A 25940-nucleotide genomic window follows, 5' to 3' on the forward strand; every position below is an offset into this window, starting at 1 on the left:
TTACCGTTCTTTGTCCTATGAAAAGAGTCCCAGTTTCTCTAATCTCTCCTCATATCTAAAGTCTCTCGTCACTGATATTTCACATTTCAGTGAATCATTTCTGCACTCTCTCCATGGCATTGACATCCTTCCGAGTGTAAGATCCCCAAAACTTGACACAATATTCTAACCGCAGCCTAACCAATAACTTGTACAGGTTTACATGGCCTCTGTCCTTTTGTACTCTATACCCCTATTTGTAAAACCGAGGATCACATGTATTTTTCAACCACTTTATCAACTTGACCTCCCACTTTTAAAGGTTTGTGTATCTGAACACTTTGCAGGTTTAGAGATATTAACATAACATGGCTAAAATACATTGACATTAAATGTCTGATGTAATGTGTATTATGGGAAAGAGAAGTTTAATCTGAGTTAGAAACTCAAACAGTCGCTTGACTGCAGGCAGGTCGTCATGGCAACACTAATCAGCCATTCCATTCCACAGAGTCGGCTGGTTGGAATCTCTAATCCGATAAGGGGAAGGAACAGAAATTCGTCTGTTATTAACCATAATATAAACCTGAACCAGAGTGAGCAATATAGTAGATTAGATTGTAATGTGTGATGCTTATTTAATGAATATGAAATGTTATCTCCTGATGTTAAGTAGCATACAGGGTAAGATAAGGCAGAAAAGGAAAGCTTATGTCAGACACCGAGAGCTCAATAATACAGAAAGCCGAGAGGAGTATAAAAAGTGCAGGGGTGAAATTAAAAAGGAAATTAGGAAACCAAAGAGAGAGCATCAAAAAATATTGGCAAATAAAATCAAGGAAAATCCAAAGATGTTTTATAAATACATTAAGAGCAAGAGGAAAATGAAGGAAAGGGTAGGGCCTTTTAGAGACCAAAAATGAACCTATGTGTCGAGGCAGAAGATGTAGGTCTGGTTCTTAATGAATACTTTGCTTCCGTCTTCACAAAAGAGAGGGATGGTGCAGACATTGTAGTTAAGGAGAAGGTGTGTGAAATATTGGGTGCGATAAACTTAGTGAGAGAAGCAGCATTAAGGGGTTTAGCATCTTTGAAAGTAGATAAATCACCAGGGCCGGATGAAATGTATCACAGGGTGTTACAAGATGCAAGGGAGGAAATAACGGAGGCCCGAACCATCATTTTCCAATTCTCAGTGGATACAGGCGTGGTGCTGGAGGATTGGAGGACTGCTAATGTTGTACTATTGTTTAAAAAGGGAGCGAGGGACAGACCGAGTAATTACAGGCCAGTTAGTCTAACTTTGGTGGTGGGCAAGTTTAAGAATCAATTCTGAGGGACATGATAAACCATCACTTAGAAAGGCACGGAGTAATGAAGGACAGTCAGCGTGGATTTGTTATGGGAAGGTCGTGTCTGACTAACTTGATTGAATTTTTTGAGGAGGTAACAAGGAGAGTCGATGAGGGTAATGCATTTGATGTAGTCTACATGGATTTTAGCAAGAGTTTTGACAAGATTGCACATGGCAGACTGGTCAAAAAGGTACAATCCCATGGGATCCAAGGGAGAGTTGCAAGTTGGATCCAAAATTGGCTCAGTGGCAGGAAGAAAAGGGTGATGATCGACGGGTGTTTTTTTGACTGGAAGGCTGTTTCCAGTGGGGTTCCGCAGAGCTCAGTACTCGGTCCCTTGCTTTTTGTGATGTATATGAATGATTTGGACTTAAATGTAGGGGGCTTGATCAAGAAGTTTGCAGGTGATACAAAATTGGCCGCATGGTTGATAGTGAGGAGGAAGCTGTAGAGTGCAGGAAGATATCAATGGACTGGTCAGGTGGGCATAAAAGTGGTAAATGGAATTCAATCCAGAGAAGTGTGAGGTAATGAATTTGGGGCCAGCAAATAAGGCAAGGGAATACACAATAAATGGGAGGATACTGAACGGTGTAGAAGAAGTGAGGGACCTTGGAATGCATGTCCACAGATCCCTGAAGGTAGCAGGATAGGTAGATAAGGTGGTTAACAAGGCATATGGAATTCTTTCCTTTACTAGCCACGGGTAAGCGTACTCCAAGGCGGCCTTCGAGACACACGTTAACGCAAAATCGTCGAGCAGAAATTGATAGCCAAGTTCCGCACCCATGAGGACGGCCTCAACCGGGATCTTGGGTTCATGTCACGCTACACGTTACCCCACCAGCGAACAAATGTTATCTGTTTTTAATATAACGGGTCAGTTGCTGTCTTTTCTATGTTTCTACCTCTCTATCTCTGTTTTTTTTTTGTTTGTTGTTTTTTTTTTGGTGATTTGTATATTCTGAGACCTGGCAGGTAACACCTGTCTGTCTGCACACTGATTGCCTTGGCAACGGGCAGTTGAAAAAACTGTCTGTCCTCACCAAGCATTGTTCTGTGAATTATAAATGCGATTTCATTTCGAGGATTTCATTCCACATCGTTCACCTGACGAAGGGGGAAGCCTCCGAAAGCTTGTGAATTTAAAATAAAATTGCTGGACTATAACTTGGTGTTGTAAAATTGTTTACCATTGTCAACCCCTAGACCAGGGAGGTTATGCTGGAACTGTATATAACACTGGTTAGGCCACAACTTGAGTACTGTGTACAGTTCTGGTCACCACAATACAGGAAGGGTGTAATTGCACTTGATTGGGTACAGGGGAGATTTACGAGGATGTTGCCAGGACTGGATAATTTTATGCACGAGGAAAGATCGGATAGGCTGGGATTGTTCTCTTTGAAACAGAGGAGGCTGAGGAGTAATTTCATTGAGGTGTACAAAATTATGTGTGGCCGTGATAGGCTGGGTAGCAAGGACCGATATCCCTTAGCAGAGAAGCCAATAAACAAAGGGCAGGGCATAGATTTAAAGTGATTGGTAGTAGGATTATTGAGGAGCTGAGGAAAACATTTTTCACCCAGAGGGTGATAGGTGTCTGGAACTCACTGCCTGAAAGGGTGGTAGAGGCAGAAACCCTCAACTCATTTAAAAGGTACCCGGATATGCACCTGAAGTGCTGTGACCGACAAGGCTATGGACCAAGTGCTGGAAAGTGGGATTAGGCTGGATGGGACGAATGGCCTCCTTCTGTGCCGTAAATTTTCTATGATTCTATGATTCGAATTAACAGTAAGCAGGGTAGTTCAGGGATCAGGAGAACACTACTGAAGAAAAGTAACTGCTGGGAACCAAGCAATGTGTCCTTGTAAACCACAGATTAGGGAAGTTGCAGCTCCAGTGACAGAGATGGATCACAACAGGGTATAAAAATGAGGGGATACTGATGTAAGGGGCAGTTGGGACTGGAGACACCGGAGATCAAGCTCAGGGCGTCCGTCGTTCCATCCAGAGGACTGATCTCGTCTACACGGGGGATTTGCATGTTTACTCTGGAACGGTAGAGGCAAGAGAATTTGCTCATATATTTCTTAATGAGGTATTACAGTTGCTGACTCTCAGACTTGTTAATAAATAAGACAATGCATTAGTTAGAAACTTCCACACCTAAGTCTCTTTGCTGCTCGACTTTAAAACTTTGACCATTTAGTTTACATTTCATCTCATTTTTCTTCCTCTCAAAATGTATCACGTCACATTTCTCTGCATTAAATTTCACCTGCCCCATTTACTAACCCGTGGACGTCACAATTGCCCAAGGTGCCAATTTTGGCGTCATCTAGAAATTTTCACCTTGTGTCCCACATTCCCAAGCTCAGATCATTCTCTGTATTGAGAAGAGCCATGGTAACACTGACCCTGGGGCACAGCACTGTTTACATCCCTCCAGTCTGAAGAACATCCATTAACCACTACTCTCTGTTTTCTGCCCTTTACACAAATTCCTATCCACACTTCCTCATTCCCGATAATACGGGCAGTATTAATTTTATCAACAAGCCTCCTGTCCGGCATCTTACCAAACACCCTTTCACAATCAATGCACACAATATCCACTACATTCCTTTATCAGTAGACTTGAGTTATCTCAAATGATCCACGTTGGCTGTTCTTAATTAACGTGTTTTTCTAACAAATGTTGAAATGCTTGCTCCACCTCATCTGGTTTGATCTGTTTCAAAACGCAACAGAAAGATCGAGTCGTCTTCTGGAGTTTAAGATAAATTAGATTTTAAAAATTACGTTTCAGACAATGACGGACATCTGGGCTTAGACCCGCCCATTCTGTGCCGCAACTCCCGCCCCTCACACACTCCGATTGATTGGAGCACCAACTCACCCCACACCCGCTCACCCCTCCAGTCAATTTCCGCTCCTCCTATTGGTCCGGAACTCTCCTTAATCACCATGGCGGGATTAGTGTTGACACTGACATCCTGAGGTGCAGTTCGAAAATAAACCTTAATTGAACCCGTCAGTTGCAACATTTAATAAAACGAAATTGATAAAAGTTACCTTAAAAAATAATTTCTGGAGTTTACCAAAGTGGTGGAGCGTCTGCGCTGTATGTTTGTGCCAGTTTAAATGGCACGAAGAGCTGGGGTTTCAGTTAATTTTATTTTCCTTGGTCCAAACGCGCTCCCGCTGCTTCCAATGTCTTTGCTTCTCGTCAAGATGTTAAGGACCATCAATGGCGGTTGCACGACCCAGCATGCAGCGCGGTACAGATTGTGCCCTATCTGAAACGGTGGAGCCCAGCGCGCAGGCGCAGTCTGACTCATTATCGGGAAGTGTGTCCTGAGCATGCGCGGTCAGTCGAGGCTGCGGGAGGAGCGCGTTCGGTGCAGGTGAGAGGATCGGAGCAAGAGGATCAATAAACCCCGGGGCCCGGGTCCGGGCTCAGGCCCAGGCTCAGGCTTCACAAACCCCGAGTGCGGCCCCAGACCCGAATATAAAACAGTGAACATTATCCCCCCTCACTACCCGCCGGTTTCCGGTTTCTCCCGTTTCGCTCCGGACCAACTCTCAACAAAAGTACGACCCCGCGCATGCGCGGTGTAAACTGGGAATTCTCAGGGAGCGTCTGTAAATAGAGGAGAAATTGTGATCGGTCAGGGAGCGTCTGTAAATGAAGGAGAAATGGTGATCGGTCAGGCAGCGTCTGTGAATGAAGGAGAAATGGTGATCGGTCAGCGAGAGTCTGTAAATGAAGGAGAAATGGTGATCTCTATATCTTTATTCATCCAGGGAGCTCTAGCTTTGGATGCTATTCCTTTCCTCCTCGTGGGAATCTGTCGACTCTCTTCCAAACCCACTCCTCCTCGAAGGCCTCCCATTGTTCAATTACTGTTTTGTTGCCAATTTTTGATACCAATTCACCTGGACAAGATCCCTTTTTAACTCATGAAATTAGCCCTCCTCCAGTTAAGAATTTTCACATTTGACTGTCCCCTGTCCTTTTCCATAACTGTTCGAAACCGAATGAGATTATGATCATTGCTGCCCCGCTGAAATATGCTCCACCTGCCCCACTTCATTCTCCACACCGAGCCCACTGCTGTACTCACATTCGCTCTCTCACATTCACTCTCTCACATTCACCCTCTCACATTCACCCTCTCACATTCACCCTCTCACATTCACCCTCTCACATTCACTCTCTCACATTCACTCTCTCACATTCACTCTCTCACATTCACCCTCTCACATGCACTCTCTCACATGCACTCTCTCACATTCACCCTCTCACATGCACTCTCTCACATTCACTCTCTCACACTCACTCTCTCACATTCACTCTCTCACATTCACCCTCTCACATGCACTCTCTCACATGCACTCTCTCACATTCACCCTCTCACATGCACTCTCTCACATGCACTCTCTCACATTCACCCTCTCACATGCACTCTCTCACATTCACTCTCTCACACTCACTCTCACATTCCTCTCTCTCCCTTTCACTCATGGTTTAGGGCCACTGAAAGATGATGCGATGTGTTTGGATTTCAGCACAGGAGGAGGGAGAGTGTGTGGGACGGGGATTTACAGCTTTGAGGAATAAGAGAGGAAAGAATGTTCCATGGAATGTAGAGTTATCTGATCTGAATTTTTATCCTGTACTTACAGTGATAACTTTTATAAACTCCTTTTACAGGGGATGAGAAGGGGAGGATTTGCAGACAGGAAACTCAAACCAAAGATCACGTCAAGATCTGACAGAGTCATTTGATTCATCAGGACTTGAAGATCATCGGCCTTTGAATGTGGAAGGAGAAATGTTTGTCTGTTCTATCTCTGGGAGAAGATTTCAAACATCAGTGTGAGTGGAAAAGCACCAAGACACACACACCCGGGTGAGAGTGTTCCAGTGCACTGACTGTGGAAAGAGCTTTAACCAGTTACATAGCCTGAAAAAACATCACACCATTCACAGCGGGGAGAAACTGTACACGTGTTCTGTGTGTGGACGAGGCTTCAACTGATCGTCCAACCTGGAGAGACACAAGGACACCCGGACCACGGAGAAACCGTGGAAATGTGGGGACTGTGGGAAGGGATTCAATTACCCGTCACTGCTGGAAACTCATCGACGCAATCACACCGGGGAGAGACCGTTCACCTGCTCCGTGTGTGGGAAGGGATTCACTCAGTCATACAGCCTCCTGATGCACCAGCGATTTCACTCTGATAAGCGACCTTTTAAGTGTTCGAATTGTGAAAAGAGGTTTAAAAGCAAAAGTAACCTGCTGACACACCAACGCATTCACACCGGGGAGAGGCCGTTCACCTGCACCGTGTGTGGGAAGGGATTCACTCGGTCATCTCAGCTTCTGTCACACCAGCGAGTTCACACTGAGGAGAGGCCGTTCTCCTGCTCCGTGTGTGGGAAGGGATTCACTGGTTCATCCACCCTGCTGACACACCAGCGAGTTCACACTAGGGAGAGCCCATTCACGTGCTCCGTGTGTAAGAAGAGATTCACTCAGTCATCCCACCTTCTGTCACACCAGCGAGTTCACTCTGATGAGAGACCTTTTAAATGTTCTGACTGTGAGAAGAGGTTTAAAAGCAAAAGGAATCTGCTGACACACCAACGCACTCACACTGGGGAGAGGCCGTTCACCTGCTCCGTGTGTGGGAAGGGATTCACTCGGTCATCCATCCTGCTGACACACCAGCGAGTTCACACTGGGGAGAGGCCTTTCACCTGCTCCGTGTGTAAGAAGAGATTCACTCAGTCATCCCACCTTCTGCAACACCAGCGAGTTCACTCTGATGAGAGACCTTTTAAATGTTCTGACTGTGGGAAGAGATTTAAAATCAGAATTGAACTATTGAGACACCAGCGCACTCACACTGGGGAGAGACCGTTCACCTGTTCCTTGTGTGGGAAGAGATTCACTCGGTCATCCAACCTTCTGTCACACCAGCGAGTTCACTCTGATGAGAGACCTTTTAAATGTTCTGACTGTGAGAAGAGATTCAACAGCAAAATTGATCTGCTGTCACAACAACGCAGTCACACTGGGGAGTGGCCGTTCACCTGCACTGCATGTGGGAAGGGATTCACTCGGTCATCCACCTTGTTGATGCACCAACACACCCACACTGGGGAGAGGCCGTTCACCTGCTCTGTGTGTGGGAAGGGATTCACTCGGTCATCCACTCTGCTGACACACCAGCGAGCTCACACTGGGGAGAGGCCATTCACCTGCTCTGCGTGTAAGAAGAGATTCACTCAATCATCACACCTTCTGTCACACCAGCGAGTTCACACTGATGAGAGACCTTTTAAGTGTCCTGACTGTGGGAAGAGATTTAAAATCAGAAACGAAATGGTGAGACACCAACGCACTCACATTGGGGAGAGGCCGTTCACCTGTTCCTTGTGTGGGAAGAGATTTACTCGGTCATCCAACCTTCTGTCACACCAGCGAGTTCACACTGATGAGAGACCTTTTAAATGTTCTGACTGTGAGAAGAGATTTAAAAGCAAAATTGATCTGCTGACACACCAGCGCACTCACACTGGGGAGAGGCCGTTCACCTGTTCCTTCTGTGAGAAGGGATTCACTCGGTCATCCACCCTGCTGAGACACCAGCGAGTTCACACTGATGAGAGACCTTTAAATGTTCTGACTTTGGGAAGAGATTTAAAATCAGAAACGAACTGCTGAGACATCGACGCACTCACACTGGGGAGAGACTGTTCACCTGCTCCGTGTGTGGGAAGGGATTCACTCAGTCATCACACGTGCTGAGACACCAGCGAGTTCACATTTGACTGCAGGGGTCGGATTCTGCTGTTAATCACATCCAGGACTGAACCATGTTCATTCTGACAGTTGGGGTTTGTTTCTGCTGATGTCAATAACCCCTATAACTGGGCTGGAGTTTAATATTCTGGATATCTGTTAAATAAATCAGATTTGTTTTAAACACCTTGTTGTAGATTTTGGTGTTTCCCACCTGAGTGTTTAGCATCACCTGACTGGAGCTCAGAAAGGACAATCTGGGGGGAGGATCGTCCGGTGGGAACAGAACTTCAGCCTGGACACAGTCCTTCAGGGCCACACTGAGAGGGCAAACGGCACTTTGGTCTTTCTCGTCTCCCTTCTCTGACAGCAAAGTCACTGCGGCGTCCAGTCCAAAAATGACTGTGGTAATTATTCTATGGAGATTTCAACTGTTTGAGTGACAGTCCTGAGGCTACCATTTAAGGCAGGCGTTAACGCATTTAAAATAAACCCGTTAAAAATAAATGATTTGAAGTCTGTATTAAAATAGCAGAGGGAGGAGTTCACAGCAGCCTGTTAACTGCTGGTACAATTATACAACAGTCATTCGATCTCCAGATAAAGAAGGACCTGCAGTGTGTTTCCAGAATTCATGGTTTTATTGATGTGTGCGTGTTAGACACCAGGATCACTAAAAATACACGACCCTGACCATCCACAGGGTGGGGGCGATCCCGACAGTTACTCTGGGATCACTCCCACTGCGGAACTCCACCACTGACCCTGCTGAAGGTTGCAGGCTCAGGGAGTGGGGCCTCCAGGAGTGGACTGTAAGATAGCTGACAAATATATGCTGAGGTACCAGAGGAATCCTTACTAAGGAACCATCTGGGGTTTTACCTGTCAGTGTGGGTCTCTGGGTGAATGATTCCTGACTCCCTGAACTGTCTTACATTTAACCCAGATCGGATCAGGATGAATTCAGTTTACAGGAGAATTGGGACAAATATCACCCACAATCGAGGGAGACACAAGCAGCCTTTAGAGAAGCTCAGAGATCTTTGAAAAGAAGATGGTGCCCAATTGTAGGAATAATAGCAAACGTCTTTCCAGCTACGTCAGGATTCAGAAGACCATTAAAGATGGTTTAGGGCCACTGAGAGACAGTTCAGGACAGATTACCAGGCTATGGCAGAGCTGTTAAATGACTATTTCTCATCAGCCGACACTCCTGTGGATGATGCTCAGATTCCAGCTGTGGGATGTGCTGTCAACAATAACATCATAAATATTAAAATAGAAAGGGATGTCATCTGGGATAAAATACGAAATCTCCAAATAGTTTCTGCTCCAGGTCCAGATGATATCCACCCCCGGGTGTTTAAAGAGATGGGACGGGTGCTCTTTGAGCACATTGCCTGTATCTTCAACAGCTCAATAGAGTCAGGGATTGTCCCCTGAGATTGGAAGGTAGCTCACGTAGTTCCCATTTTCATTAAAGGGGACAAATCAGAGCCAGGGAAAGACAGGCCCATCAGTGTGACATCGATCTGAGGGAAGATGCTTGAAGGGATCCTAAGAGATGCTGTTTATGATCACGGGGAAAGAGAAGGGGCCATTAGAGATACTCAACACGGCTTCTGGGAAAGAAAATGGTGTCTCACAAACTTGCTTGAGTTTTTTGAAGAAGTTGCTGGGTTAGTGGATGAGGGTAATCCGGTTCACATTGTCTATCTCAGGGGTGTCAAACTCATTTCCTATGGTGAACCTGACCTGATATCATGATACTTGGCCTGGACCACATTCAGCACAAGTTATTAAACTGGAAATAGATGAAAATGAACTCTATTGTTACTTCCATACATTAAGATGTTGTTTACTGCTACTGCTGCTCCCGATACCTGGTGCCTCTTAGCTTGAACTATTGCACCAACATTTGGAGTAAATGACTGGCCTGAGGCCTGTCTTGGATAAAAACATGAGGACCACTTGTCATTACAGAACTGTGTGACCCAAACACTAACCGTGGAAGTGAATTCCACAGACTGACAACTCCCTATCTAAAGAAGTTTCTCTTGACTACTGCTCTAAAACAGATAGCAGGGGTTAATTGTAGCGACACACACTGTATAAGGTGGAAAGTGATGTTCCACAAGGATTGGTTCTGGGACCATTGTTCACAATTCACATCAACGATTTGGACTCTGAATCAGAAGTACAATTTCAAAATTTACAGATGACACCAGATTGGCGGGTGGGGTGGAGTTTAGATAATATTAATGAAGATTGCGACCAAATACATAATACATTAATAAACTTGAAAAATGGGTGTATAATTGGCCAATGAATTTTAATGCAGATGACAGTGAATTGGAGCATTTTGGTAGCAAGAATTTGGAAATTGTGCCCTGTATCCCCAAGTCCAAGTCATTAATGTATATCAAGAAAAGCAGTGGTCCCAGCACCGACCCCTGGGGAACACCACTGTGCATCTCCCTCCATTCCGAAAAACAACCGTTCACCACTACACTCTGTTTCCTGTTATTTAGCCAATTCTGTATCCATGCTGCTACTGCCCCCTTTTATTCCATGGACTTCAATCTTGATGACAAACCCATTGTGAGGCACTTTATCTGACGCCTTTTGGAAGTCCATACACACCACATTAGCTGCATTTCCCTCATCTACTCTCTGTTACCTCATCAAAAAACTGTATCAATTTAATTAAACACGATTTACCTTTAACAAATCCGTGCTGGCTTTCTCTAATCCTTGTCCAAGTGACTGCTAATTCTCTCCCGGATTATCGTTGCTGGAACTTTCCCCACTACCGAGGTTAAACTAACTGGTCTGTTGATGCTGGGTTTTATCTTTCACCCTTTCTTGAACAAGGGTGTAACATTTGCAATTCTCCAGTCATCTGGCATCACCCCCTTATCCATGGATGTTTGGAAGATTATGGCCAGTACCTCTGCAATTTCCACCGTTACTTCCCTCACTAACCGAGGATGCATCCCATCCGGACCAGGTGACGTTTCTACTTTAAGTCCAGCCAGCCTTTCAAGTACCTCCTTTTTATGAATTTTTAGCCAATCCAGTATCTCAACTACATCTTCCTTTACTGACATTCTTGAAGCATCTTCTTCCTTGGTGAAGACAGATGGAAAGTATTTATTTAGTACCTCTGCCATGCTCACTGCCTCACAATGCTACTTCCTCACTATAATTGTGACTAGTGGTGCAATGGATAACGCATATGATTATGGATTAGAAAACAAGAGGTTCGATTCCTACTTGGTTTGGGAATTTTTTTGCAAACTGTACATTATTTTATTGCTTTCAATACCTTGCAAACTGTCCAACTTGGTGGTGCTGCCTGGCTCCAGACCTGGTAAGTGCCTTCTCAGTGCAGCAAGCAGTGCATCAGTGTCATAATCTGAGGGTCCTGAATTCAAACTTCAGAGAAGGCATCAGGGATTACGAAGCTTTTTTTCCATCTCTCACCTCATCTTTCCATCTTTGGTGCAGAGCAAAATCAAGAACTTTTGCTGACTGCAGCCCATCAAAAGATGTTCTGCCCCTTGACCTCTCTGTACTCAAACACACAGTAAAGTTTAGGAAGTACATGGGCTATGGACTCGCTGACAACACTCTTCTTTCTGTATAATTGCATCAAGACAAACGGTGAGTGGAGAATATAATCAACGATCCCACTACTTCTCACAGGCCAAGTGACCGCTCTGCCAGTTGAGCTAATTCCTCGTTTGCTGTTTGTAAATCGCCCTTCACAGTTCCCGCCTCGCACTCGCCTCCAAGCTGCTCCACGACCAGCAGAGAAATCTTGCCTTGGGTTGCCGCTCCTTGAATATATTAAATACTTTGCTCCAATCGGCGGTATCGAGCATCAGCAAGTGAGGAACAGCAGAACGGGAAGCCACAGTAATCATGAATGATGCTGAGAAGAGCCCGAGCCTGCGGAAGGAAGACGAGGTCACCGGAAAGCAACAGCCGCCCGAGCTTGAGGGAGCAGCGTGAGCCCTGACTGACTGACTGATCGAAGACCTTTTTTGCCTGAAATTGAGGGCGATTTGAAGTGTTGCTGCTCAAAGGCACTCCCTGCTGGTGAGCAGAGGGAAAAGCTCGAGTGAAACAGCCGTGCTCGGGCAGACACAGAAAGCTTTCAGGTTTGAGAAAGGAAAAGTGGTGTCCTGTGACTCAGTGGCAACATTTTAATCTGGGAGGTGCCTGCAAAGTTCAGAGAATGACCTTGAGGTAATTGCTGCTTATTCCAAAAGCACTCACTCCTTCGAGCCGGAATTGAACCAGCGACCTAAGGATGACTTTACTTTGTTTAATTATCTACAGTCCTCCGCTCTACCAGCTGAGCTATCGAAGGGAAGCGATAGAAAGGATTGTCTTTGGTGATTGTTCACCGTGCGCCTGTTGACATGTTCAGACTTCTTTTGCCTGAAAGCGAGAGCTGAGTGTTTTGAAGTATTGCTGCTCAAAAGCACTCCCTGCTGGTGAGCAGAGGCAAAACAGCCTTGTTTGGGCAGACACAGAAAGTTCTGAAGTTTGTGAAAGGAAAAGAGGCGTCCTGTGCTTTCATGGCAACATGTTAATCTGTAAGTTGTGTGTAAAATTAAGAGAGTGACCTTGAACTAATTGCTGCTTATTGCAAAAGCACACGTACTCCATCAAGCCGGAATTCAACAAATGACATAAGGATGACTTTGTCTTATTTTCCGCGACAGTCTTGTCGCTCGACCAGCTGAGGTATGGAAGGGAAGCGGCAAAAATATTTCACTTTGGTGATTGTTCACCGTGCACCTTTGACACACCCGGACTCGTGGATTCCAGTGCTCATGACTGAGGCTGACTCGGTACCTGCTCATACCGCAGCGCTGTGGGAGTGTGAGCTGCTCCGTGTTCTCCACAGCCTGGGCCAGTGACACAATGAATAATGGGACTGATTATTGATCTGGAGATTGTGGGTTCAAATTTACGGAGGGTGTAAAGTGGAAGGCCGGGACAGCAAAGCATTGGAATGGTCGAATCTAGAGGTAAACAAAGGCACGGATGAGGGTTTCAGCAGCAGAACTTCATTGTGGAAGTTTGGATTTGGTTCTGCTGATGTTAATAACCACTATAACTGGGCTGAAATTCAATATTGTGGATCTATGTCAAATAAATCAACTTTGTTTCAAACAGAATGGTTCAATTACTTGCTGAAATCAAGATAAGAGACTAATTGATGTCCTAACTACCGATAATTCTGCATTTTTTCCTTTCTCACTTCAGATTATTTCAGTTCTCATATCTTCAATTACTCTCATGGCCAAGTCCCAATTCCCCGGTCCTTCCTGAGTGCCTCTCCCAGCCTTGGGATCCAGGGAAGGTATCGGTAATGTACCCGGGATCACTGAACACAAAACCCAGTCTGTGAATCACTTTCAGCTACTGGACTTATCGTGTGTCCCACAGCTTCTCTCTCACCTTCGATGTGTGAATAGAGCATCAGGCCTGGAAATCTCGTCTTCAATTTAAATACACTCAGCAAATGTATTTAACAAAATACAAATAAGTAAACACATCACGGCTCAATAATCCAGCAGTAAATTCAAAGGAGTAAGTCTGTTATCAAACTCCTCGAGTGGACAGAATAAAGAAAAATCCCAACTCGAAGATCCCCTCGAATCCTTTGCAAATACCTTACAAATCTTGACAATAATCAACAAGTCTAATTTAATGTTGACCTTTATCTTGAGTGGGGTTGGAATACAGAAGTGATGCTTCAGTTGTAAAGAACCTTGGTCAGACCCCACCTGGAGAACTGGGCACCGAACCTAAGGAGAGATAAATCGGCCTTGGGAAAGATACAGTGCAGATTCACCAGAATGATACCGGGGTTAAAAGGATTAAATTATGAGGACGGGTTGCTGAAACTTGGTTTTTATTCCATTGAATTCAGAACATTGAGATGTGATCTCATCGAGGTGTTTAAAATAATAGAGGGATTCAATAAGGTAGATACAGAGAAATGATTTCTTCTGGAGGAGGAATCCAGAACAAGAGGGCATAAGAAATAGGAGCAGGAGTGGGCCATACGGCCCCTCGAGCCTGCTCTGCCAAACAGTCAGTACATGGCTGATCTTCTACCTTAACTCCACTTTCCTGCCCGATTCCTTGATTCCCTCGGTGTCCAAAAATGTCTGAGCATCCACAGCCCTCTGAGGGAGAGAATTCCAAAGTTTCACCACCCTCTGAGTGAAGAAATCTTTCCTCATCTCAGTCCTAATTGGCCGATCCCTTATCCTGAGACTATGCCCCCTAGTTCTAGAATTTCCAGCCAGGGGAAACAGCCTCTCAGCATCGACCCTGTCAAGCCCTCTAAGAATTTTAGACGTTTCAATCAGATCACCTCTCATTCTTCCAAACTCCAGAGAATATAGGGCAATTCTACTCAATCTCTCCTCATACAACAACCCTATCATCCCAGGAATCAATCCAGTGAACCTTTGTTGCACCCCCTCGAATCAAATATATCCTTCCTCAGGTACGGAGACCAAAACTGTACACAGTACTCCAGGTGTGGTCTCACCAAAGCCCTATACAATTGCAGCAAGACTTCCTTACTCTTATTCCTCAATGCACTTACAATAAAGGCCAACATACTATTTGCTTTCCTAATTGTTTGCTGTACCTGCATATTAGCTTTTAGAAAATATTCTGCTTTTCTATTCTTCCCACCAAAGTGAATAATTTCCAAATTTCCCCACATTGTACTCCATCTGCCACCTTCTTGATAATCTTAAAATTAGAGCTAGGTCATTTAAGAGCAAAACAAAGTGGAAATTACAAACTCATTTCCCCAAAAGGCTGTGGATGCTGGGGCTCGATTGAAACTTTCAAAATTGAGATTGATAGATTTGTGTTGTTTGAGGGTTGCAAGGGATATGGAACAAAGGCGAGTAAATGGAGTTGTGGTACAGATTAGTCCTGATCCAATTGAATGGTGGAGTTGGCTTCAGGGGCTAAATGGCGAATTCCTGTTCCTGAACCCAGTCACTGACACCAAGCACCTCCATTCTGAAAAAAACACCACAGTCACTGACATTAATCTTAACCTGTCTGATACAAACCAACCCCATACTCACTGACACCCATCTCACTGAATGGTGGAACAGGCTTGAGGGGCTGAATGGCCTACTCCTGTTCCTAATGTTCCTATATCACACTTAAGTTGCTAACATTCCTCTTCACAGTTCTTAATGCTCCCTATCTTGGTGTTGTCAGGAAATGTTGATCTAATGCCCTTGTACCTAAGCCCAGGTCATTGCCCCTGGGTGACACCACCGTTTACATCCCCACAGTCTGAAAAACATCCATTAACCACCACTCTGCCCTTTATCCAACTTCCCATCCACACTGACCCACTCCCTTTAATACCGTGAGCTTTAATCTTATCAACAAGCCTCCTGTCCGGCATCTTCTCAAACACTTTTTAACAATCCATCTTCACAACATCCATTGCATTTTATCCCTACACTGTGTTATTTCCTCCAATAATCCCTGCTGTCTGTCCTGAATTAATCCATTTTAGAACAAATGTTGAAATCTTTGCTCCACCCACACGGTTCCATCTGTTTAAAGCCACAACAGAAAGGGCCAGTTTTCCCCTCGAGTTTGACATCAATCAGGTTTAAAAATGATGTGGAGATGCCGGTTATGGACTGGGGTTGACAATTTGTAAACAATTTTACAACACCAAGTTATAGTCCAACAATTTTATTTCATAATCACAAGCTTTCGGAGGCGTCCTCCTTCCTCAGGTGAATGTGGAAATGAAATCCTCGGACATTTCGCATTTATAAATCAGAGAACAATACCTGGTGATTACAGATCGTCTTTCCAACTGCCCGTTGCCAAGGCAATCAAAGTGTTCAGACAGAGAGGTGTTACCTACAGGGCCACCGAATATACAAACAACCAAAAAGTAGAAAAAAACAGAGAGAGAGAGGCAGAAACATAGAAACATCCGGAAGGAAGAGAAAGACAGCAAATGACCCGTTATATTAAAAATAGATAACTTTTGTTCGCTGGTGGGGTTACGTGTAGCATGACATGAACCCAAGATCCCGGTTGAGGCCGTCCTCATGGGTGCGGAACTTGGCTATCAATTTATGCTCGACGATTTTGCGTTGTCGTGTGTCTTGAAGGCCGCCTTGGAGTACGCTTACCCGAAGATCGGTGGCTGAATGTCCTTGACTGCTGAAGTGTTCACCGACTGGGAGGGAACCCTCCTGTCTGGCGATTGTTGCGCGGTGTCCGTTCATCCGTTGTCGCAGCGTCTGCATGGTCTCGCCAATGTACCATGCTCTGGGGCATCCTTTCCTGCAACGTATGAGGTCGACAACGTTGGCCGAGTCACAGGAGTATGAACCATGTACCTGGTGGGTGGTGTCCTCTCGTGTGATGGTGGTATCTGTGTCGATGATCTGGCATGTCTTGCAGAGGTTACCGTGGCAGGGTTGTGTGGTGTCGTGGACGCTGTTCTCCTGAAAGCTGGGTAATTTGCTGCGAACGATGGTCTGTTTGAGGTTGGGTGGCTGTTTAAAGGCGAGTAGTGGAGGTGTGGGGATGGCCATAGCGAGGTGTTTGTCGTCATTGATGACATGTTGAAGGCTGCGGAGAACATGGCGTAGTTTCTCCGCTCCGGGGAAGTACTGGACGACAAAGGGTACTCTGTTGGTTGTGTCCCGTGTTAGTCTTCTGAGGAGGTCGACGTGATTTTTCGCTGTGGCCCGTCGGAACTGTTGATCGATGAGTCGAGCATCATATCCCGTTCTTACTAGGGCGTCTTTCAGCGTCTGTAGGTGTCCATCGCGTTCCTCCTCGTCTGAGCAGACCCTGTGTATTCGCAGGGCCTGTCCATAGGGGATGGCCTCTTTGACATGGTTAGGGTGGAAGCTGGAAAGGTGGAGCATCGTGAGGCTGTACGTGGGCTTGCTGTAGAGTGAGGTGCTGAGGTGCCCGTCTTTAATGGAGATTCGTGTGTCCAAGAAAGAAGCTGATTCTGAGGAGTAGTCCATGGTGAGCTTGATGGTGGGATGGAATTTGTTGATGTTATCGTGTAGTCTCTTCAGTGATTCTTCGCCGTGGGTCCATAGAAAGAAAATGTCGTCGATGTATCTGGTGTATAGTGTTGGTTGGAGGTCCTGTGCAGTGACGAAGTCGTGCTCGAACTTGTGCATGAAAATGTTGGCGTATTGGGGTGCGAATTTGGTCCCCATGGCTGTTCCGTGTGTTTGGGTAAAGAACTGGTTATCGAAGGTGAAGACATTGTTATCCAGGATGAAGCGGATGAGTTGTCGGATGGCGTCTGGGGATTGGCTGTTGTTGGTGTTGAGTATTGATGCTGTCGCAGCGATGCCGTCATCGTGGGGGATACTGGTGTACAGTGCCGAGACGTCCATCGTGGTGAGAAGTGTTCCTGGTTCAACTGGTCTGTGGGTACTGAGTTTTTGTAGGAAGTCTGTAGTGTCGCGACAGAACTGTGGGTTCCCTGTACGATGGGTTTCAGGATGCCCTCGATGTATCCAGAGAAGTTCTCACACAGGGATCCGATAGGACGTCCGGGTGTGTTGGCTTTGTGTTTCTTTGGGAGGCAGTAGAAGTCTCCCACTCTGGGAGTACGTGGGATGAGAGCGTGCAGGATGCTTTGAAGGTCAGGACCTCTCTGGATACATTGAGGGCATCCTGAAACCCATCGTACAGGGAACCCCCAGCTTCTGTCGCGAAACTACAGACTTCCTACAAAAACTCAGTACCCACGGACCAGTTGAACCAGGAACACTTCTCACCACGATGGACGTCTCGGCACTATACACCAGTATCCCCCACGATGATGGCATCGCTGCGACAGCATCAATACTCAACACCAACAACAGCCAATCCCCAGACGCCATCCTACAACTCATCCGCTTCATCCTGGATCACAATGTCTTCACCTTCGATAACCAGTTCTTTCCCCAAACACACGGAACAGCCATGGGGACCAAATTCGCACCCCAATACGCCAACATTTTCATGCACAAGTTCGAGCAGGACTTCTTCACTGCACAAGACCTCCAACCAACACTATACACCAGATACATCGACGACATTTTCTTTCTATGGACCCACGGTGAGGAATCACTGAAGAGACTACACGATAACATCAACAAATTCCATCCCACCATCAAGCTCACCATGGACTACTCCTCAGAATCAGCTTCTTTCTTGGACACACGAATCTCCATTAAAGACGGGCACCTCAGCACCTCACTCTACCGCAAGCCCACGGACAACCTCACGATGCTCCACTTTTCCAGCTTCCACCCTAACCACGTCAAAGAGGCCATCCCCTACGGACAGGCCCTGCGAATACACAGGGTCTGCTCAGACGAGGAGGAACGCGATGGACACCTACAGACGCTGAAAGACGCCCTAGTAAGAACGGGATATGACGCTCGACTCATCGATCGACAGTTCTGACGGGCCACAGCGAAAAATTGCATAGACCTCCTCAGAAGACTAACACGGGACGCAACCAACAGAGTACCCTTCGTCGTCCAGTACTTCCCCGGAGCGGAGAAACTACGCCATGTTCTCCGCAGCCTTCAACATGTCATCAATGAGGACAAACACCTCGCTATGGCCATCCCCACACCTCCACTACTCGCCTTTAAACAGCCACCCAACCTCAAACAGACCATCGTTCGCAGCAAATTACCCAGCTTTCAGGAGAACAGCGTCCGCGACACCACACAACCCTGCCACGGTAACCTCTGCAAGACATGCCAGATCATCGACACAGATACCACCATCACACGAGAGGACACCACCCACCAGGTGCACGGTTCATACAACCTGTGACTCGGCCAACGTTGTCTACCTCATACGTTGCAGGAAAGGATGCCCCAGAGCATGGTACATTGGCGAGACCATGCAGACGCTGCGATAATGGATGAACGGACACTGCACAACAATCGCCAGACAGGAGGGTTCCCTCCCAGCCGGGGAACACTTTAGCAGTCAAGGACATTCAGCCACCAACCTTCGGGTAAGCGTACTCCAAGGCGGCCTTCGAGACACACGTCAACGCAAAATCGTCGAGCAGAAATTGATAGCCAAGTTCCGCACCCATGGGGACGGCCTCAACCGGGATCTTGGGTTCATGTCACACTACACGTAACCCCACCAGCGAACAAATGTTATCTGTTTTTAATATAACGGGTCATTGACTTTCTTCGTTCTGCCTCTCTCTCTCTTTTTTTTTTGGGGGGGTTGTACATTCAGTGGCCTTTTAGATGACACCTTTCTGTCTGCTCACTGTGATTGCCTTGGCAACGGGCAGGAATCACCAGGCTTTGTTCTGTGATTTAAAAATGCGAAGGATTCGAAATTGTCACTTCCACACCGCCTGAGGAAGGGGAAAGCCCCCGAAAGCTTGTGGGATTAAAAATAAAATCGTTGGACTATAACTTGGTGTTGTAAAATTGTTTACAATTAGGAACAGGTGTAGACCATTCAGCCCCTCGAGCCTGTTTCACCATTCATTGAGATTGGTATCAGTGACTGTGGGGTTGTTTTTTATCAGACAGGAGGATGTTGGTATCTGTGACTGTGGAGTTGGTTTTAATCAGTTAGGTGGTGATTTGTGTCAGTGCCTGTGGTGTTTTTTTTATCAGAGTGGAGGTGATTGGTGTCAATTACTGGGTTCAGAAACTGAAATTTGCCATTCAGCCCCTGAAGCCTGCTCCGCCGTTCAATTGGATCAGGACTAATCTGTGTCACAACGCCATTTACTCGTCTTTGCTCCATATCCCTTGCAACCCTCACACAACACAAATCTATTGAGCTCAATATTGAAAATTTCAATCGAGCCCCAGCATCCACAGCCTTTCGGGGAAGTGAGTTTGTAATTTCCACTATCGTTTGTGTGAAAAATTGCCGCCTTATTTTGCTCTTAAATGAACTAGCTCTATTTTTAAGATTATCAAGAAGGTGGCAGATGGAGTCCAATGTGGGGAAATGTGAAAATTATTCACTTTGGGAGGAAGAATAGAAAAGCAGAATATTTTTTAAAAGGTGAGAGTTTAAGAAATGTTGGTGTTCAGAGGGATTTGGGTGTCCTTGTGCACAGATCACAGAAAGTTAACATGGAGGTACAGCAAACAATTAGGAAAGCAAATAATATGTTGGCCTTTATTTTTAGTGGGTTGGAGATTAAGAGTAACGAAGTCTTGCTGCAATTATATAGGGCTTTGGTGAGACCACACCTGGAGTAATGTGTACAGTTTTGGTCTCCTTACCTGAGGAAGGATATACTTGATTCGAGGGGGTGCAACGAAGGTTCACTAGATTGATTCCTGGGATGAGAGGGTTGTTGTATGAGGAGAGATTGAGTAGAATGGCCCTATATTCTCTGGAGTTTAGAAGAATGAGAGGTGATCTCATTGAAACGTCTAACATTCTTAGAGGGCTTGACAGGGTAGATGCTGAGAGGCTGTTTCCCCTGGCTGGAAAGTCTAAAACTAAGGGGCATCGTCTCAGGATAAGGGATCGGCCATTTAGGAATGAGATGAGGAAATATTTCTTTATTCAGAGGGTTGTGAATCCTTAGAATTCTCTACCCCAGAGGGCTGTGGATGCTCAGACATTGATTATATTCAAGAATGAGATGGAGAGATTTTTGTGCACCGAGAGAATCAAGGAATCAGGCAGGAAAGTGGAGTTAAGGTTGAAGATCAGCCATGTACTTACTGAATGGCACGGCATGCTCGAGGGGCCGTATGGCCCACTCATGCTCCTATTTCTTATGCCCTCTTGTTCTGGATTCCTCCTCCAGATTAAATCATTTCTCTGTATCTACCTTATTGTAAACCTTTATTATTTTAAACATCTCGATGTGATCACATTTCAATGTTATAAACTCATTGAAATAAAAACCAAGTTTATGCCACCCGTCCTCATAATTTAATCCTTCTAACACAGGTGTCATTCTGGTGAATCTGCACTGTATCTTTCCCAAGGCCAATTGATCTCTCTCTCGGTTCGGTGCCCAGTTCTTCAGGTGGGGTCTGACCAAGGTTCTTTACAACTGAAGCATCACTTCTGTATTCCAACCCCACTCAAGATAAAGGTCAACATTCAATTAGACTTGTTGATTATTGTCAAGATTTGTAAGGAATTTTCAAAGGATTCGAGGGGATCTGAGAGTTGGGATTTTTCTTTATTCTGTGATGCATTTTGGTAGTTCGAATCGTGCCAGGACCTGCTCCGTTAATGGTAGGGCGTTGGGGAGAGTTATAGAACAAAGAGATCTAGGAGTACAGGTTCATAGCTCCTTGAAAGTGGAGTCACAGGTGGATAGGGTGGTGAAGAAGGCATTGAGCATGCTTGGTTTCATTGGTCAGAACATTGAATACAGGAGTTGGGATGTCTTATTGAAGTTGGAAAAGACATTAGTAAGGCCACACTTGGAATACTGTGTACAATTCTGGTCACCCTATTATGGAAAGGATATTATTTAACTAGAAAGAGTGCAGAAAAGATTTACTAGGATGCTACCAGGACTTGATGGTTTGAGTTATAGGGAGAGGTTGGATTGGCTGAGACTTTTTTCCTTGGAGAGTAGGGTGATCTTATAGAAGTCTATAAAATAATGAGGGGCATAGATAAGGTAGATAGTCAAAATCTTTTCCCAAAGGTAGGGGAGTCTATAACGAGGGGGCATAGATTTAAGGTGAGAGGGGAGAGATACAAAAGGGTCCAGAGGGGCAATTTTTTCACTCAAAGGGTGGTGAGTGTCTGGAACGAGCTGCCAGAGGCAGTAATAGAGGCGGGTACAATTTTGTGTTTTAAAAAGCATTTGGACAGTTACATGGGTAAGATGGGTATAGAGGGATATGGGCCAAGTGCAGGCAATTGGGACTAGCTTAGTGGTATAAACTGGGCGACATGGACATGTTGGGCCAAAGTGCCTGTTTCCATGTTGCAATCTTCTATGATTCTATGATTCTATGTCCACTCATAGAGTTTGATAACAGAATTATTCCTTTGAATTTATTGCTGGATTATTGGGCCGTGATGTGTTTACTTGTTTGTATTTTGTTAAATACATTTGGAGAGTGGATTTAAATTTAAGCCGAGATTCCCATACCTGATGCTCTATTCACACATCGAAGGTCAACGAGATGCTGTGGGACACACGATAAGTCCAGGAGCTGAAAGTGATTCACAGACTGGGTTTTGTGTTTAGTGATCCCGGGTACATTACTGATACCTTCCCTGGATCCCAAGGCTGGGAGAGGCACTCGGTAAGGACCGGGGAACTGGGACTTGGCCATGAGAGTAATTGAAGGTATGTGAACTGAAATAATCTGCAGTGAGAAAGGAGGAAGACATAATAATCGGTAATTAGGACATCAATTAGTCTCTTACCTTGAATTCATCAAGTAATTGACCCATTCTGTTTGTAACAAAGTTGATTTATTTGACATATATCCAGAATATTGAATTTCAGCCCAGTTATAGCGGTTATTAACATCAGCAGAAACAAATCCCAACTTCCAGAATGAAGTTCTGCTGCTGAAACCCTCATCCGTGCCTTTGTTTAACTCGAGACTCGACTGTTTCACGAGTCTGAACATGTCAACAGGCGCACGGTGAACAATCACCAAAGACAATCCTTTCTATCACTTCCCTTCGATAGCTCAGCTGGTAGAGCGGAGGACTGTAGTGAATTAAACCAAAGTAAAGTCATCCTTAGGTCGCTGGTTCAATTCCGCCTCGAAGGAGTGAGTGTACTTTTGGAATAAGCAACAATGACCTCAAGGTCGCTCTCTGAACTTTACAGGCACCTCACAGATTAACATGTTGCCACTGAGTCACAGGACACCACTTTTCATTTCTCAAATCTTGAAGCTTTCTGTGTGTGCCCGAGCACGGCTGTTTCACTCGAGCATTTCCCTCTGCTCACCAGCAGGGAGTGCCTTTGAGCAGCAACACTTCAAATCGCCCTCAATTTCAGGCAAAAAGGTCTTCGATCAGTCAGTCAGTCAGGGCTCACGCTGCTCCCTCAAGCTCGAGCGGCTGTTGCTTTCCAGTGACCTCGTCTTCCTTCCGCAGGCTCGGGCTCTTTTCAGCATCATTCATGATTACCGTGGCTTCCTGTTCTGCTGTTCCTCACTTGCTGATGCTCGATACCGCCGATTGGAGCAAAGTATTTCATATATTCAAGGAGCGGCAACCCAAGGCAAGATTTCTCTGCTGGTCGTGGAGCAGCTTGGAGGCGAGTGCGAGGCGGGAACTGTGAAGGGCGATTTACAAACAGCAAACGAGGTTTAGCTCAACTGGCAGATCGCTCACTTGGCATGTGAGAAGTAGTGGGATCGTTGATTATATTCTCCACTCACCGATTGTCTTGGTGCAATTATACAGAAACAAGAGTGTTGTCAGCGAGTCCATAGCCCATGCACTTCCTAATCTTCGCTGTGTGTTTGGGTACAGAGAGGTCAAGAGGCAGCAAATCTGCAGTAAGCAAAAGTTCTTGATTTTGCTCTGCAGCAAAGATGGAAAGATGAGGTGAGACATAGAAAAAAAGCTTCGTAATCCCTGAGGTCTTCTCTGAAGATTGAATTCAGGACCTTCAGATTTTGACACTGATGCACTGCTTGCTGCAATAAGAAGGCACTTACCAGGTATGCAGCCAGGCAGCATCAGCAATTAGGACAGCTATAAAATAATGCACAGTTTGCAAAAAAAAACATCTGAGCCAGGAAGGAATCAAACCGATAGTCTTCTGATCCGTAGGCAGATGCGTTATCAATTGGACCACTCACCCAGGTTATAGTGAGGAAGTAGCAGAGGGAGGCAGTGGGCATGGCGGAGGTACTAAACAAATACTTTGCATCTGTCTTTACCAAGGAAGAAAATGCTGCCAGAGTGTCAGTAAAGGAAGATGTCGTTGAGATACTGGATTGGCTAAAAATCATAAAGAGGAGGTACTTGAAAGGCTGGCTGTACTTAAAGTAGAAACGTCATCTGGTCCGGATGAGATGCATCCTCGGTTGCTGAGGGAAGTAACGGTGGAAATTGCAGAGGTGCTGGTCATAATCTTCCAAACATCCTTAGATATGGGGGTTATGCCAGAGGACTGGAGAATTGTAAATGTAACACCATTGTTCAAGAAAGGGTGAAAGACAAAACCCAGCGTCTACAGACCAGTCAGTTTAACCTCGGCAGTGGAGAAAGTTCCAGCAACGATAATCGGGGACAGAATTAGCAGTCACTTGGACAAGGATTAGGGAAAGCCAGCACGGATTTGTTAAAGGCAAATCGTGTTTAACTAACTTGATACAGTTTTTTGATAAGGTAACAGAGAGGGTCGATGAGGGAAATGCAGTTGATGTGGTGTGTATGGACTTTCAAAAGGCATTCGATAAAGTGCCGCCTAATGGGCTTGTCATCAAGATTGAAGCCCATGGAATAAAAGGGGCAGTAGCAGCATGGATACAGAATTGGCCAAATAACAGGAAACAGAATGGAGTGGTGAACAGCTGTTTTTCGGAATGGAGGGAGGTATACAACGGTGTTCCCCAGGGGTCGGTGCTGGGACCACTGCTTTTCTTGATATACATTAATGACTTGGACTTGGGTATACAGGGCACAATTTCCAAATTCTTGCTACCAAAATGCTCCAATTCACTGTCATCTGCATTAAAATTCATTGGCCAATTATACACCCATTTTGCAAGTTTATTAATGTATTTTGTATTTGGTCACAATCTTCATCAATATTATCCAAACTCCACCCCACCCCGCCAATCTGGTGTCATCTGTTAATTTTGAAATTGTACTTCCGATTCCCGAGTCCAAATCATTTATGTGAATTGTGAACAGTGGTCCCTGAACCAATCCTTGTGGAACATCACTTTCCACCTTATACAGTGTGAGTAGCTACAATTAACCCCTGCTATCTGTTTTAGAGCAGTAGTCAAGAGAAATTTCTTTACATAGGGAGTAGGCAGTCTGTGGAATTCACTTCCACGGTTAGTGTTTGGGGCACACAGTTCTGTAATGACAAGTGGTCCTCATGTTTTTATCCAAGACAGGCCTCAGCCCAGTCATTTACTCCAAATGTTGGTGCAATAGTTCAAGCTCAGAGGCGCCAGGTATCGGGAGCAGCAGTAGCAGAAAACAACATCTTAATGTATGGAAGTAACAATAGAGTTCATTTTCATCTCTTTCCAGTTTAATAACTTTTGCTGAATGTGGCCCAGGCCAAGTGTCATGATATCGGGTCAGGTTCACCATAGGAAATGAGTTTGACACCCCTGAGATAGACAATGTGAACCGGATTACCCTCATCCACTAACCCAGCAACTTCTTCAAAAAACTCAAGCAAGTTTGTGAGACACCATTTTCTTTCCCAGAAGCCGTGTTGAGTATCTCTAATGGCCCCTTCTCTTTCCCCGTGATCATAAACAGCATCTCTTAGGATCCCTTCAAGCATCTTCCCTCAGATCGATATCACACTGATGGGCCTGTCTTTCCCTGGCTCTGATTTGTCTCCTTTCATGAAAATGGGAACTACGTGAGCTACCTTCCAATCTCAGGGGACAATCCCTGACTCTATTGAGCTGTTGAAGATACAGGCAAGGGGCTCACAGAGCACCCGTCCCATCTCTTTAAACACCCGGGGGTGGATATCATCTGGACCTGGAGCACAAAGTATTTTGAGATTTCATATTTT

General features: G+C 45.4%; 2 non-coding genes and 1 pseudogene across 2 annotated transcripts; 2 read left to right on the forward strand and 1 right to left on the reverse strand.

The window, feature by feature from the left end:
• Positions 1–6373: 6373 nt before the first annotated feature.
• On the forward strand, positions 6374–8285 carry LOC137335631 (zinc finger protein 271-like; annotated as a pseudogene).
• Positions 8286–12442: 4157 nt separating this feature from the next.
• On the reverse strand, positions 12443–12536 carry trnay-gua (transfer RNA tyrosine (anticodon GUA)). Its single transcript has 2 exons — positions 12500–12536; positions 12443–12478 (listed from the first exon to the last, which is right to left on the reverse strand). It is a non-coding gene; the product is annotated as a tRNA-Tyr (tRNA).
• A 10352-nt stretch (positions 12537–22888) lies between these two features.
• Positions 22889–22983, forward strand: trnay-gua (transfer RNA tyrosine (anticodon GUA)). The gene is made up of 2 exons: positions 22889–22925; positions 22948–22983. It is a non-coding gene; the product is annotated as a tRNA-Tyr (tRNA).
• Positions 22984–25940: the final 2957 nt, after the last annotated feature.

Source organism: Heptranchias perlo, chromosome 20, assembly GCF_035084215.1.
Source record: "Heptranchias perlo isolate sHepPer1 chromosome 20, sHepPer1.hap1, whole genome shotgun sequence".
Taxonomy (NCBI): Eukaryota; Metazoa; Chordata; class Chondrichthyes; order Hexanchiformes; family Hexanchidae; genus Heptranchias; species Heptranchias perlo.